We start from the raw sequence: 14,414 nt of genomic DNA on the forward strand, positions 1-14,414 counted from the left end.
AGTAGGCAGCGAGCTAGACAACTTTTAGGAAGGTACAAATCGGTTTGAATATCTCTATTTACCAAACTCCCCCGTTGGAGAGGGATGGTAAGCGGTATTCCCCCCGCCACCACTGGCAAAAAGAGATTATCACCAACACGCTCAAGTACCGACGATGTGTTGGAAACAGTTCTACCGATTTTTACCGCACTCCAGTTGTTATCTGAAGGAGGGCATCCAGTCGTAGGATTGGAAATTGCAGCTATTGTTACCTCTACCAAGGTATGTGATCCTGTCATCGATGACTTGACGATCTCGAAGGGACACGGGTAGGGTAGGTGCTGCTACTGTACCTTTTGACCAATGACAGTAATTGATGTCGAAACGAAATTAAATGGCTTGAGCAAACTAACTACAAGGTGGTAAGCGTGATTGCCTCTCACCCCAACAGGCTTGGGTTCAGTCCCAGTCGGCGCCGCCGGGATGTTCTGAGGCACATAACATCTCTGATCACGCCTTTTTTCGGTCGGAAGGGAAGTAAAGCCGTTGGTCCTCGACTCATGAATTGATGAGTCGGTAGAGGTAGGGTCCAGGTGTGTGAGCTGCATGCCTCCCAGGCGTCGGTAGCATTGGTGCTCAGCACGAAAAATAAGATTGACGGAAAACAAATCAAGGAAAAAAATGTACGTCTTGTAAACTGCTTGGATAGCAAAAATGTGACTCAGGTGAATCTTTGTCATTAACGAAAAATGAATGAGATTTTGACAAAGGTTTTTTTGAGGATCAAGTCTGTCAGTGGCTATGTGAAAATCAATTTTGTCAATATCACGCAAAAGTCTGTCAATGACAATGACAAATCTCAGGACTGGTATCGACAGTTAACGGATTCAAGCTCGAAAATCGGTATATCTGACAACGCTGGTTTTGAGTGAGCGAAGAGTCCACAGTGATTAACCTTTACTAAAAGAGCAACACGATGAGTGAGAATTTATTAACGATAATTTTCGATGAATTTTTCAAAAGGTCCTATCTGCATAGATCGATTCTCTTCATCTTCAAAAAGACATGTTGGATTCCAACTGTATTTAGGGGGTTTGACAGCTGTAGTCCATGGTAAACTCCAGTTGTCAGTTTTTACTCAGACGCCATGATAATTTATTGAAAATAAAAAATCTTCGTTCCGATGGACACTAAATCCGTTCAGTGCTTCTAAGCGTACGAGAAAGGTAAAAAGGGCATAATTCTTGCAGCAAATAAGCGTACCTCTCTCTCTGAAAATGTGCACATACACACACCAGCAACGGTTCGCAACGATGATGATGATGATGATGATGAAGGCGAGTCAGGCGGGCGCGAGCAAAGCATCGGTAATCGTAAGCGAAAGCGAGCGCGTGAGCAAAGTTGAAAGAAAAATGTTTGCACATTAACTATTTAATCTTTGCGATGCTGAACGCTTTTTTATGATATGATTCACGATTTGCCATCACGAGCTGCTCCTCCGGTGAATGTATGCAAGTATGAGGAATTTATTTTTGTTTGGCTGGTACCTACCAGGTTGTGAATTGGTGTTTAGATTTAAAGCAGGAGCATTGAGCATTGTTTAATTCAGTCACAACGATGAAGAGTAGTAGTTGAAACATTTTTAGACGAAAGATACGAGACAGTCTGAAATACAACTGTAGATATTGTTTTCAGTAGATAATTCTGCAAAAATGTATCGTTATGATATTAATTCTCTTTATACTAATCCTTCCATTCGCTCTAAAATTTACTTATTAACTTGTTTTGGACTGCCTGAATCTGAATATGACCATATGCAAGGTGTATGTTCAGTATATCTGTTTTTGACGTAGGATTACATCTTTCGGCAACGCGTTACAAAAAGTGGTCAGATTTTAACCACTTATAACTCTGTCAATAGCGGATGGATATTAATTCTAAACAAGCCAATCGATTGGAATGTCATCTACGAATCTGCTAAAATGAACACTTTATCAAATTTCCAAACGGTAACTATTGAAAATTGCACGATTGTGAAACGTTTGCTATAATAATGAAAATGTTCACCGATCGACTACGAAAAGCGCTTTCCCTAACACAGATTTAAAAATCGAATTAACTCCGGTCTGTTTATTCGATCACCGTGTGTGGTGAGTGAGTGGTGGTGTCCAGTGGTCATCATCTGCAGCAGTAGCAGTGCTTTCGGTGCATAGCGTTGTAGATTGTTCTCCAGTACACGACGAAAGGCTGCCAGAAAGCGGTCGGATTTCAGTTGCTCGTCGTGAGCCGCTGTGGGCCATCTATACCAAGCGCGTCACCGTTCCAAACAACATACAGCTCGCCAGCCTTATCTGTGTAAAACACCTTAATAGCTCAGCAATACTCAACCATCACGACAAAACTGTCCTTTTCAGGACCAACATAAATTTTTTTAAGAGTATTTTCTGGATATTTCTCGCGTTACCTTACGAATATACCAATCTACATTGATCGATTCTCTTCATCAACTCTCTCTTTCGTTAATAATTCGGCTCCAAAAACATGTTCAGCTGTTTTTATCGTCTATAACGCTTAAGGTTCAATTTACTTTGATGCTTTTTGGAAAATTTCAAAAGCAGTTTTTTCCGATGCATTATTTCAAATTGCAAAAAGCTCGCACTATTCGATTCCTTTTGATATTTCACACAAAATGACGCGAGCTTTTTGCAATCTGAAACAATGCGTCGGAAAAAACTGCTTTTGAAAATTTCCAAAAAGCATCAAAGTAAATTGAACCTTAATAATAGTTCCTTTTAATACACTATGTATAAAAAATAGCGTGAAATAGCAAGCTGAACATTGCTTAGGACCTAAGTAACATTGATCAATTCACTTTGTCGTTCTTCTCATTCGTTAATAGGTTGAGCACATAACCGTTTCTTGTTGTTGGGTTTGTCATATTAGATGCTAGATAAAAGCTTCTTTTATGGATCTGTGTGCTGAAAATACCAGGGAATGTCTTTACATGGCCGAGGGGATACAAAGAGAAAGTCGACGAAGATAATCTGTCAATTTTACTTAGGACCTAATGCAATGTTCAGCTTGATTTGAAATTATCAATGAAAGAGAAAGTCGATTAAGAGAATCGATCAATGTAGATTGGTCTATTTGAAAAGTGACGCGAGACTTGTCAACGTCATCAATCGGATGGCAGTTCCCATAAGTATGAATCTATCATAGGAGAAATGGCTCTAATGTTGGCCTATGGATCTAAGATTGGGCCCATCGCTAAAAATCTGCTATTTATCAATTTTATCTAAATGAACGCGTCATTGGCACGGTACTAATGGATATTTTTGGTCGCTATGAAAATTTAGTCGATTGCTGAATTTATGTATGGGCCCAAATTAGGAGCATTTAGGCCGATATTACATCCATTTCCCCTACCATGTATTTTTAAGGCAACATTGGGGGTGCAATTTCAAAAACCAAAGTCGGTCGCGACATGAAAATGTTCTGATTTTGATACATAGTTGATGAATTTTAATTTTTAATACATCTCAGAGATGAACTAGCCAGATGGCTAATAATCTCTATAATAAATTCTTAATACGCCAATTGATTGGAAATTTTACAACGTTATCTGTTAAAATTAAGACTATTAATTTTCAAACGGTCACTATTGAAAATTGCATGAATGTGCAACTGTTGATATTATAATTAAAATTATCATTGATTGCCTTTTTGATGCATTAAAATTCTTCTCGGATTTTTTTCATAAGAAGGGCTTAAAATTTGCATCAAAAACATAAACGTAGGTACCGTCTGGTAAGCTCAAATTTTGTGAATGATGTGTTTTCCCTAACACAGATTTAATTTCCGAATACTAAAATTAATGGACAGTTCAATATCTTCAAATTAATACAATTGGAGATAGATCGTTTGCGAGTTTATCGATATAGCCATGTCGCAGCATTTGGCTACACAAATCAAGAACAAATCACTTAAGCAGATCGAGGAAATAATTCCCCAGCATTGTTCTTGGAAGCCAGTTTAGAAGAATGCTGTGGAGTTTTCAACCCATCGGTCCATTTCAGGACCACAAATAAAAGAGTTGAGTAAAGAGCTCAAGTAAAAGCTTGTATTCAAGACATATCGTCCAGGATTGGCTACATGGACACCGACAGAGCACCTCAAAAACAGAACTCTCAAATTGCTTCATAATTTCAACCTATAGAACTTTTTCAGTGATAACGATTTAAGAAATCAATTTAATATTTACTATACTTTTGCTGTGGCATCAAAACTACCTTTCGTAATCCTATGTCAAATCTACGGTCGTGCCTTGGATGCATCCACTAACGTCGGTCTCTGCTCCGCAATATTGTGCCAATCACCGACGGGCATCGATTGCTATCCGGACCAACGGCTTCACTTCCCCTCCGAAGGTAGAATGTTTAGTATATGTCATTCGCAAATATTATTTTCAATTTATGCCCGACGTCCCTTAAATGATTAAAAATTAATAGTTTTGGATAAAGCACAGAGCAAGTGACGAATTCAATAACAGCTGAATTTTGTTTTGCCGCTTCAATAATTTGTAATTTTTGATGGCATAAAATAACAATAAAATTGGCATCAGCGTTCAGCGACTTTTGTTTATCCGCATAATTTTAAATTACCAAAAAAAAAAAGGTTTTTTGCATTCCCCGTGTCATTTTACATAAGACAACGACTGTTTTTTACGACCTAAAACACATTTTCCATAAATCAAAAGGACAAACAAATCCCAAATCCGTTCGTGCGATACACGAGAACGGAAATCAAGTGGCACTGGTCGTTGCTCGAAATTACTCGACCAATTAATAATAGCAATCACTGTTTTACATTGTCTCTACATTTTTCCCAACACTCTCATCAAGAGGTCACCAAACAACAATTACCTTTGAGAACTCGATCCAACTGCTGAGCTGTGAGTATGTGTTTTATATTGCATTGAATCCCTCAGTCCAACAACGGAACAATTATGCTACTTCACAAACCTGAAACGAAAAGCAAAAAAAAAACGAGAAACAGCAAATTAAAACCTAGAGTAACAACAAAGGATGAAACTTAATCGAAAAATGATTATTTGATATGGTGCGTCAACGTTGCAGCAGGATGTGAATGTGGTGGGAGGATGCGAATCACATATTCAATCAAAAGCCACAAGCTCTCCTCTTTGTTGTGGTGGGGTTTTTGGCTCATCAAGTGAACACATCTGAATCCTCCATGTTTGGGTGTACCGCCGGCACCTCAACAGTGTGCGACCGGGCATGACCATTGTTTAATTGAAAATGTGGCCCTCCGACGTGCTTTAAATCAGTTATGTCACAAGAAATTCTACATCGCTTTGTGCGACGACGACGACGACGGCACGTGATGTTTGACTGTTGCTCCGTGTGCAGGAGGCTGCTATTCCACATTCACACGAACTGAGACCAGCCGAGCTCAGCAAACCAGTTAATCGTAAAATTGATCATGGACGGAAAATGAAAGCCTTTCGCTGGAACTGGCGTGTGAGTGTATTTATGCTTGGATGAGGGGGCGGCCGGTGGAAGGCTTCAAGATTGAGTAACAGTTCGTAATCCACCAGCTCCCGTACAGTAGCTTTGATCGTAGAGAAGCGGCTGACTGTGTGTGAGTGTGTGCATTTTGGACTGACTATATGCGTTGTGCATCCTCGCGCTTGTGGATGCTTTTAATCAAATGGTGTATGAAGATATAATTGAACGTCCTTTCGGGCGGCACAAATGAGTCGGACCATGATTTCAAAAGATTACGTATTGCGGAGTTAGGTTAAGTTCTAAGTTTTCATTTGCTGATCACTACAATGGCATTATCAATAAAGCAAATAACAAGCTCGGGTTTATCAAACGATTTAGTATACACTTTAATGATCCTTGCACAATCCAAGCACTGTCCGTAGCATATATAAGGCCTCTTCTGAGTCCGCATCGTGCTTTCTTGCCATGCGGATCTATTTGCTTTTTGCTGAAGGAAGTGTTACTTCCTCCTTAAAGCTAGAACAAATTTAAACAGCACTTTTCAGTGCTCAACCTGTAAAATGTCTACCTTGTTCAACTCTTAGTCCTCTTCGATCCTTGTTTGGACCCTACCCGAGGTAATCCTTCTCGGATATCGATTTGGAGAATTCCTCTTCGATCCTTCAGATTCTTATATTAATCTGCTTGGAAGTCGATTTGGATAAACATTTATGGAACCTAAACGCAAAAGAAAGGGGCAAACTCTTGATCCCCCTTCTGCTGAAATTAATTTGAGTAATCAATTTGATTTGCTCACGTATGATGAGAATGATCCATCATCCAAGAAAAATTCTAGTAAACTTTCCCGGCTTAATGCCAAGAAGGAAAAGAGTCCCCCTATTGTGATAACCACTTCCGATTTCCATGCTCTTCGCATGGAACTTTTGAACTTCGTGAAAGTTAAGTTTTCACTACAAATCGAACATCGGGGTGAATGTCGTGTATTGGCTGAAACCTAGGACGGATTTGAATGTCTTCTCAAATATTTTACTGAGAAGAAGATTATTTTTTTTACTTACGACACCAAAACTGAACGTGTGTTGAAGGTTGTCATGAAAGGACTGTCCCTGGATCAAATCAAAGATGAACTGGCAAAATTACTTGGAGTTGTGCCACTCCAAGTAATCAAAATGAAAATGAAATCCCGTCCTGGCGATTCGCGGAACGGGATTTCTAATGATTTTTTTTATTTAGTTCACTTCAAGTCTAGTGAACTAAACAACCTTAAGGCCTTAGGAAAAGCTAGCCTCATGCTCCATGTCCGAGTGAAGTGGGAACATGGAACTAAAAATTGCTACATGCCAGCTAAATGCATGAATGGTGGTGATTCCTCTCACGCAAAGGAAGACTGTCCTGTGATGGAAGATCCTAAGAAATTTAAATGTTCAAATTGTGGTGAAAACCACAAATCCAAATTTTGGGAATGAAAGACTCGCAAAGCGATCCTACAATCACGTTCTAACCAACAGGTCAGAAACGCTCCACGTTCCCGAACAGGTACAAATTTTTCAGCTGTTAACAACGGTCAGCGAGGAACAAATTCTACATTCGTACCCGTAGGTACAAACATCACTCCTGCTTCAAATTTTTCATCTATACCTACTCCCCATCGCTGCTAACAATGTTCAGCGAGTTAATGGAGCTACCTCTGCTGCTATTGCACCGGGTAGAAATCAAAATACTAACCAACGTAATTCGAACGGAATTTTGACAATTTTGACTTAGGAAGCATTACTGCCCCTTAAATGGAATTTTTACAGAATTCATTAATTGACATGATTTCTGATATGCTTAAATCTAACTCCATGTTTGATCCATTCAAACTGGAGTAAAATTTGCAAACAATATTGTCATGACTTTAAAATTCAGTAATGGATTTTGAAGCATTAAATATTATAAATTGGAATGCTCGATCTCTTAAAGCTAATGAAGACGAGCTATTTAACTTTTTAAGAATTCATAACATGCATATTGCCGTTAAAACAGAAACGTTCCTTAAACCTGACCAAAAGGCTAAGAGGGGCGCAAATTATTTCATTTATAGAAATGACCGTCTTGATGAACCCTTTGGTGGCGTTGCCATAATTGTTCATAGACGAATCAAACATAAAATTCTTTCTTCATTTGAAACCAAAGTTTTTGAAACATTGGGAGTTTCTGTTGAAACAAAATGTGGACAACTTACGTTTATAGCTGCCTATTTGCCATTCCAATGCGTAGGCCAGCAAAAGAATTTTCTCAACGATGACCTTCAGAAACTTACCCGTCATGGGTCTTAATTCTTCATTATTGGTGATTTTAATGCAAAACACCGCTCATGGAATAAAACTCAAAGCAATTCCAATGGTAATATTCTGTTTGATGATTGTTCTGCAGGTTATTACACTATTCAATATCCAAACAGCCCAACATGCTTTTCTTCTGCAAGAAATACCTCAACGATTGATTTGGTCTTAACTGATTCATGTCAACTTTGTAGCCAATTGGTGACCCATGCTGACTTCGGTTCTGATCACTTTACAGTAACTTTTGAAATATCCCAAGAAATAATTTCGAATCCCAACAGTTCTTCTTTCAATAACCATAGAGCTGATTGGGAGCAATATTGAACATTTAGGGAATATAGCTTCGATCCAAACATTCCTTTGCAAACCAAAGATGAAATTAATTATGCTCTTGAATCTCTGACTACTTCTATAGTTGAAGCAAGAGCTGCCTCAGTACCAAAATGCGAGGTTAAATTCGATTCAATTATAATATACGATGATTTTCAGCTCTTGATCCGCCTTAAAAATGTCCGTAGGAGACAATATCAAAGAACACGCAATCCTGCCATGAAAGGTATCTGGCGGGATGTGCAAAAACAAATTAAAAAGCGATTCTCTGCCCTGAGGAACAAAACTTTTGAAAATAATGTTTCTAAATTAGACCCGAGTTCCAAACCCTCTTGGAAACTCACAAAATGAATAATGAAAAAACCTCAAAAGTCTATTCCAGCGCTTAAAGAAGGTGGTAAAATTTTGATCACAAATTTGGAAAAAAGCTCAGAAACTTGCTAAGCAATTCGAGAGTTCCCATAATTTCAGTTTGGGTCTTACTAGTCCTATTGAGAATCAGTTTGCTCGGGATTATCTGAATATTTTCTCTCTGGAAAATATTTTTGATGATTCCTGGGGGACTGATTTGGGCGAAGTAAGGTCTATAGCTAAAAAGTTTCATAATATGAAAGCTCCAGGTGATGATGGAATTTTCTATATCCTCATCAAAAAACTCCCAGAGAGTACTTTGTCTTTCTTGGTAAAATTATTTAACAGATGTTTCCATTTGGCATACTTTCCTGATAAATGGAAGAATGCAAAAGTTGTTCCAATTTTGCAGCCGGATAAAAATTCAGCTGAAGCTTCTAGCTACCATCCAATAAGTTTGCTTTCTTCAATAATCAACCTTGTTGAAAAGATAATTTAAAATAGAACGATGCTTCACATCAATACGAACTTAATTTTTTGCAGATGAGCAGTTTGGATTTCGCCATGGGCATTCAACTACTCATCAACTCTGAAGAGTTACCAATTTAATTCGTTCAGACAAATCTGAAGGTCACTCAACTGGAGTTGCTCTTATAGACTTAGAAAAAGTATTCGAATGTGTTTGGCGTGAAGGTTTGATTGCTAAATTTAAAAAAAAATGAGTTTTTTGCATACGACACAATCGATCGCGATCAGCTATGGCAAATTATGCACGAGTACGGATATCGTGTCTGCTATTCAACATCGCGTTAGAAGGTGTGATCAGAAGAGGATCAGAAGAGCTGGGATAGACACGAGTGGCACGATCTTCAGGAAGTCCATCCAGCTTCTTGGCTTCGCCGATCGACATCATGGCACGGAACTTTGAGACGATGCTCCGATTGAATAAAATTCACCGCCACACGAAGTTGACTGTGTACAAGACGCTGATTAGGCCGGTGGTCCTCTACGGCCACGAGACCTGGACTATGCTACGGTGGAGTGCAGATGGATGACGGAACGTAGAGGAGGCAAATGAACCACGAATTGCACCAGCTGCTGGGAGAACCATCCATTGTCAACGTTGCAAAAATTAGGCGACTACGGTGGGCTGGGCACGTCGTACGAATGCCGCATGACGACCCAGTGAAAATGGTTCTGGAAAGCGACCCAACAGGAACAAGAAGAAGAGGCGCGCAGCGGGCAAGGTGGATCGACCAAGTAGAAGGCGACCTGCGGACCCTTCGCAGACTACGAGGCTGGCGAAGTGTGGCCATGGATCGAGTAGAGTGGAGACGACTTCTTCGAGCAGCAGAGGACAACAAGGCCTTAGTCTGATTGGTAAGGTAAGTACGCCGGTGGTCATTTCCCATGTAAAATCATGTGCTGAATCTAAAAATGTCGTCAGAAAAAATCTCAATAGGATAGCTTTCTAGAAACAGCTAAATATGAAATTTCACTCAAAAAAAAAAGTCTGAATCTAGAAATCTATCCTGCTGAGATATTTTTTGTTCAAATTTTTGAATTATCCGCACGATTCTACATAAGGATTGTAGGTCAAACATTGAAGTTCATGTTTTTTTTTTTTTTTTTTGTAAACTAGTGTTATCAGTGACATCACAACATCCGTGATGAAATAAAGTAAATCGTGTTTCTCGGCAACCACAACACTCATTTGGATGCAATAACCACCAAATGGTTTCGAAGGAATGGTAGGAACTAGACCTGGTGAGTATGGATATTGAGAATCGAAGGAATCTGAATTGAACCAAACCAAAACACAACTAACATCATAATCCAAAAAACAAGATCAATTACAGCCAATCCACTCTAGTAAACTAATGTAAACTGATGACTTAATGCTAGTTCGAGTTATTTCATCCGTCTTGGATTGCGCTGCCATGCAAGATGACTTGCGTTGGCACGAGAATTGAATTGAGAATTGCCTCTACAGGACTCGCTCGCCGCTGTGCTTTGATTATCAGCTTGACTCAAACACACTATAACGAGTTACGTTTATCAAAGACCTTACCATCATCGTTGATAGCAAGCTTCGGTCGCCGGAACACATCTCTGCTACTACCGCAAAATCAATCGTTTTATTTAGTGTACTGATGCTGATTTTGATTTTGGAGTATGCCGCCCAAGTGTGGGCTCCTCACCATGCCACCCAGAGCGATCGTATTGAGAGGGTTCAGAAAAAATATGTTCGCTACGTTCTAAGACGTCTCCCATGAAATTACCCCCCCTACGTGGATAGATACCAACGAATAATCTATCATGGAGAAGGACTTTGCTGAATCGGCTGTTTGTTTTCGACGAACTTTTCATCAAGGACAAAAAGCTGGTAATGGTAAGTAAAGGCTGACTAAACGTAAATTGGAACGCCCCTCGCGCGCCGCTAGCACATATCTAGTGTTGGGAATCGAAAATCTGTCAAAGGACAATGGTTTGTTTACACTTCTATAGAGAACAACTGGTGCAAGTTTGATCATAGTAGTCGATCGTGTTCAGAAATAACGTCCAATGAAACTCGAAAGAAGAAAAAATATTGTGCACAAACACCTGGAAAATCCGGAGTGGTCCGGTTCCAAGCTGGCTTAAGTGATGAAGATGCCGAAAACAATAGTTTGTTGAGTGTTCAAAACCTACAAGGAAACCCTGAGTGTGGGAAGGAATCAGCGGACTTACGAAAAAACTGGAACCAGGGATCGTCAGCTGCGCGGCAATATACACGTCGTACAAAGCCAGTAAAACTCCGAATCGGCACATGAAGCAGAATTCCGTGCCCAAAAAGCGTGCAAGGCTCTTGTACGACAGTGTTTTGACGAAACACAGGGCTGCACTTTGAGCGAAGACGAAACATACGTCAAATTCGATTTTAAGCAGCTTCCCGGTCAAAATATTACATCGCGACTGGACCTGGGAATGTGCCGAGAAGATTCAAGTTTGTGTTTGCCGACAAGTTTGCGAAAAAGGCCATGATTTGGCAAGCGATTTGCAGTTGTGGCCTGAAAACGGAACCATTCGTCACATCCTCGACGATGACATCTCAAGTTTACATCGAAGAATGCCTGACAAAGCGTGAATTGCCATTCATCCGCAAGCATAGAGGCAAAGTAATCTTTTGGCCCGATTTGGCCAGCTGCCACCAAGGTGGTTCTGGAGTGGTATGCTTCCAACAAGATCGATTTTGTCCCCAAGCTAATGAATCCTCCAAAAAATACTGGGCAATTTCAATGCAGCGACTTCGACGAAGCAGCGGGGCAGTCAAGGCCATGCAACAAATGCGGGCAAAATGGAAGAAATGCGCTGATTCCGTGTCCGTTTCCAATGTGCGGGTGCTGATGGGCTCCATCAAGAGGAAGGTTCGAGATTTCGTTCGAACCGGAGAAATGTAACCATCTAATGCTGTAACTTTGAAGTTTTAATAAAAGTACAGTAAAGCAACCATTAACGGACTTCTTAAACTTATTGACTAACGAATTACGAATTAGGTCTATTTGTGCGTACCAATTTACTTGTAGTCAGTCTTTAATTTCCATATAAACTTCAAATGGTTTGTGCCAAGTCAATTTCTTACCAAACGAGCTCATCTTTTGGAAAGCTGATCAGGACCGGATGGCTTTAAAGTCTAGTGGACAGTCTTTTTTACGAAAATGAATTGAAATTTGCTCGATAATAAATGCAATAATTGTAGTTCATCGGATCTAGGAAGAATCATTTTGAACTTCTACATAATGCCATTCGAAGTTTACGCTCAAAGTTATCCTTGCAGTTCATGTTGCAAAATAAATAACCAATGATGTTCAACAGTACTCTGTTTGCAGCATCGCTTCAACAGCCGGAACCAAGGTTCAAGTACATCATCCGATTGGAAACTGCTTTCAACTATCTCTATATTATCCAATGCAGTCAATTGCCACCTCCGCTGCCTACAATCGATAGCATATTGGTAGGCACTTCTCGTTTCGATTATTACCGGTTGACTGGTGCGTAGCCGTAACCAACACGCACTCCAACATGTGTGTGACCCCCCTGTCGACCGACGCCAGTGACGACGTCTGCTGCTGCCAAATGCGACATATGTACAACCGAAACGCTCGCTCGCATGCTTTGGAGAAAGGAGAAAGTTGGCAGTCGGCAGTCAGTGGCGGAAGGGGTACGAGGGTCTGCCCCAAACCCGTCACTGCTTCATGATATTATACGGCTGATTTATTTGCGCATGAATAAATAAATAAATGAATAATAACCGGCGTGCACCCGCCATTTGACTGCTGCCCGGCAGACACAACCATCGCCGGCTCATGGTCTGCTCGGATGTGGAAGTGGATCAGGATTAGGCAGGGACAGTTAGCAGTGGTACTCTTGGTTCGGTTGCGAAATCTTCGCTTTGTCGCTCGAAACGGCTTGCTCTTGCGAGTGTTATAAAATTTCAATCCGCCAGAAGATATTGGTAACGGCAGCGGTGTACAATTTCCACATTACCTACCAACAACAACAACAACAACAACGCGCTCTGACGCTTTGATATCGTTTTCAACTGAAATGGATAGGCACAGATGTCGTCACCGTTTTATGCTTTTGCTTTGTGCCGCCTACTTATACAGAAAGGTTTGTGTGGCTTCCTGTGTTGTGTGTTGTCATGTCTAGAGGCGTTTGCCAGTTGGGTGAGGAAAGTCTTGAAGACATACTTTGCGCCCAGCCAGTCAGTGTGCTGTTTATTGAAATCTCAGGCACCGAGTGCGGCGACGACCGGGACGGGTTAGGGGACGTGGCGGTGAATTGAAAATTGAAACGAATAATCTCGTTAAATATGTATTAGACGCTCGCGAGTTAGGCGAGAAGGTTAGGATCTGCCGATCAGCTGCCGAGAATGGGGAGACACTTTTTCGAAGCCTGTTTGCCACTGGGCCTCTATGGCAGTCTGAATGAAATTTATATTTAAGGACGCTTTGTTTGCTGCGCACTGTCTCGTATGTAATATTCACAGTAAAAGGAGATTACTTTAAGATGCTACGCGAGCATAAACGTTACAGGAAATGGGACAATTTTTGCGGCCATGGAAATTTGCAATAATTGAGTACACATGTTGTACCATGTACATTGGCGTAGCTAATGAGAATTTCTAGAGGGGCAGGAACCTTGGTAGCGGTCGCCTTTGTTTGGTTTTCAAGTAATTTTGGTAATTTTGGGTGCTAGTTTGAGGTGTTAAATGGCTGAATTGCTACTTTTGACAATTTTGTGACCAGCAACTTTTTGTATTTTGGTGAGTTATGGCAATTTTTTTTATTTAAGTGGAAGCTTCCCACCCCGAAAAAAAACCCTTTAATTTTTGAAAATATATCGAAAATCTAAAAAAAAAAAAAATAGTTTGTTTCCTTTTCCATAACAAAATTTACGTGTGTAAACATTTTTATAAGTCATGTCTAAGTCAAGTCTTAGCAATACTAAAAAGTTCAGGTCAAAAAAAATTTGCAGAAAAAAAGTTAAATAGTACCACTGACCTGTTGAAAAGTTCTTCCGATTAAGTTTAACCACTCATTTGAATATTGCATCACCCCTGGATGGGATGACGAATGCACAAAGTTGTATCTGAAAAATCCGATGCCTTTAAAGATTATCGTAGACATGAAAGATCTGAGCTTTTTGAAAAGTATCTTAAGCTTGAAAAAAGCTTAAAAACCTACTAAAAGTAAAGAAATAAAATTACTGGCGTTCTTTTATCGAGGGACTTTCTAAAGAAACCTCGATGACAACGCTTTGGAAAAAGGCTCGCTATATGCGAAACTGATCATCTTCCAATGAAAGTGAAGAAAACTCCTCCCAATGGATATTCGACTTCACTAAAAAGGTTTGTCCAGAC

The 14,414-nt window shown here is 40.1% G+C and overlaps 1 protein-coding gene across 7 annotated transcripts in view; it reads right to left on the reverse strand.

The window, feature by feature from the left end:
- LOC135703040 (furin-like protease 2) overlaps positions 1–14,414 on the reverse strand; it is a 1,186,720-nt gene that overhangs the window by 948,696 nt on the left and 223,610 nt on the right. Inside the window, exon 1 of one of the 7 annotated variants that reach the window (XM_065224147.1) lies at positions 4,902–4,986. The exons of the other annotated variants lie outside the window; for them this stretch is intronic. The gene's annotated coding sequence lies outside the window, so the exon portion shown is untranslated. Of the gene's footprint in view, positions 1–4,901; positions 4,987–14,414 lie in introns of those variants that run through there. 7 annotated transcript variants of the gene reach the window in all.

The sequence above is a fragment of the Ochlerotatus camptorhynchus genome, unplaced genomic scaffold (assembly GCF_037179485.1).
Source record: "Ochlerotatus camptorhynchus isolate MF236.1 unplaced genomic scaffold, CSIRO-AGI_Acam_v1.1 ptg000207l, whole genome shotgun sequence".
Taxonomy (NCBI): domain Eukaryota; kingdom Metazoa; phylum Arthropoda; class Insecta; order Diptera; family Culicidae; genus Ochlerotatus; species Ochlerotatus camptorhynchus.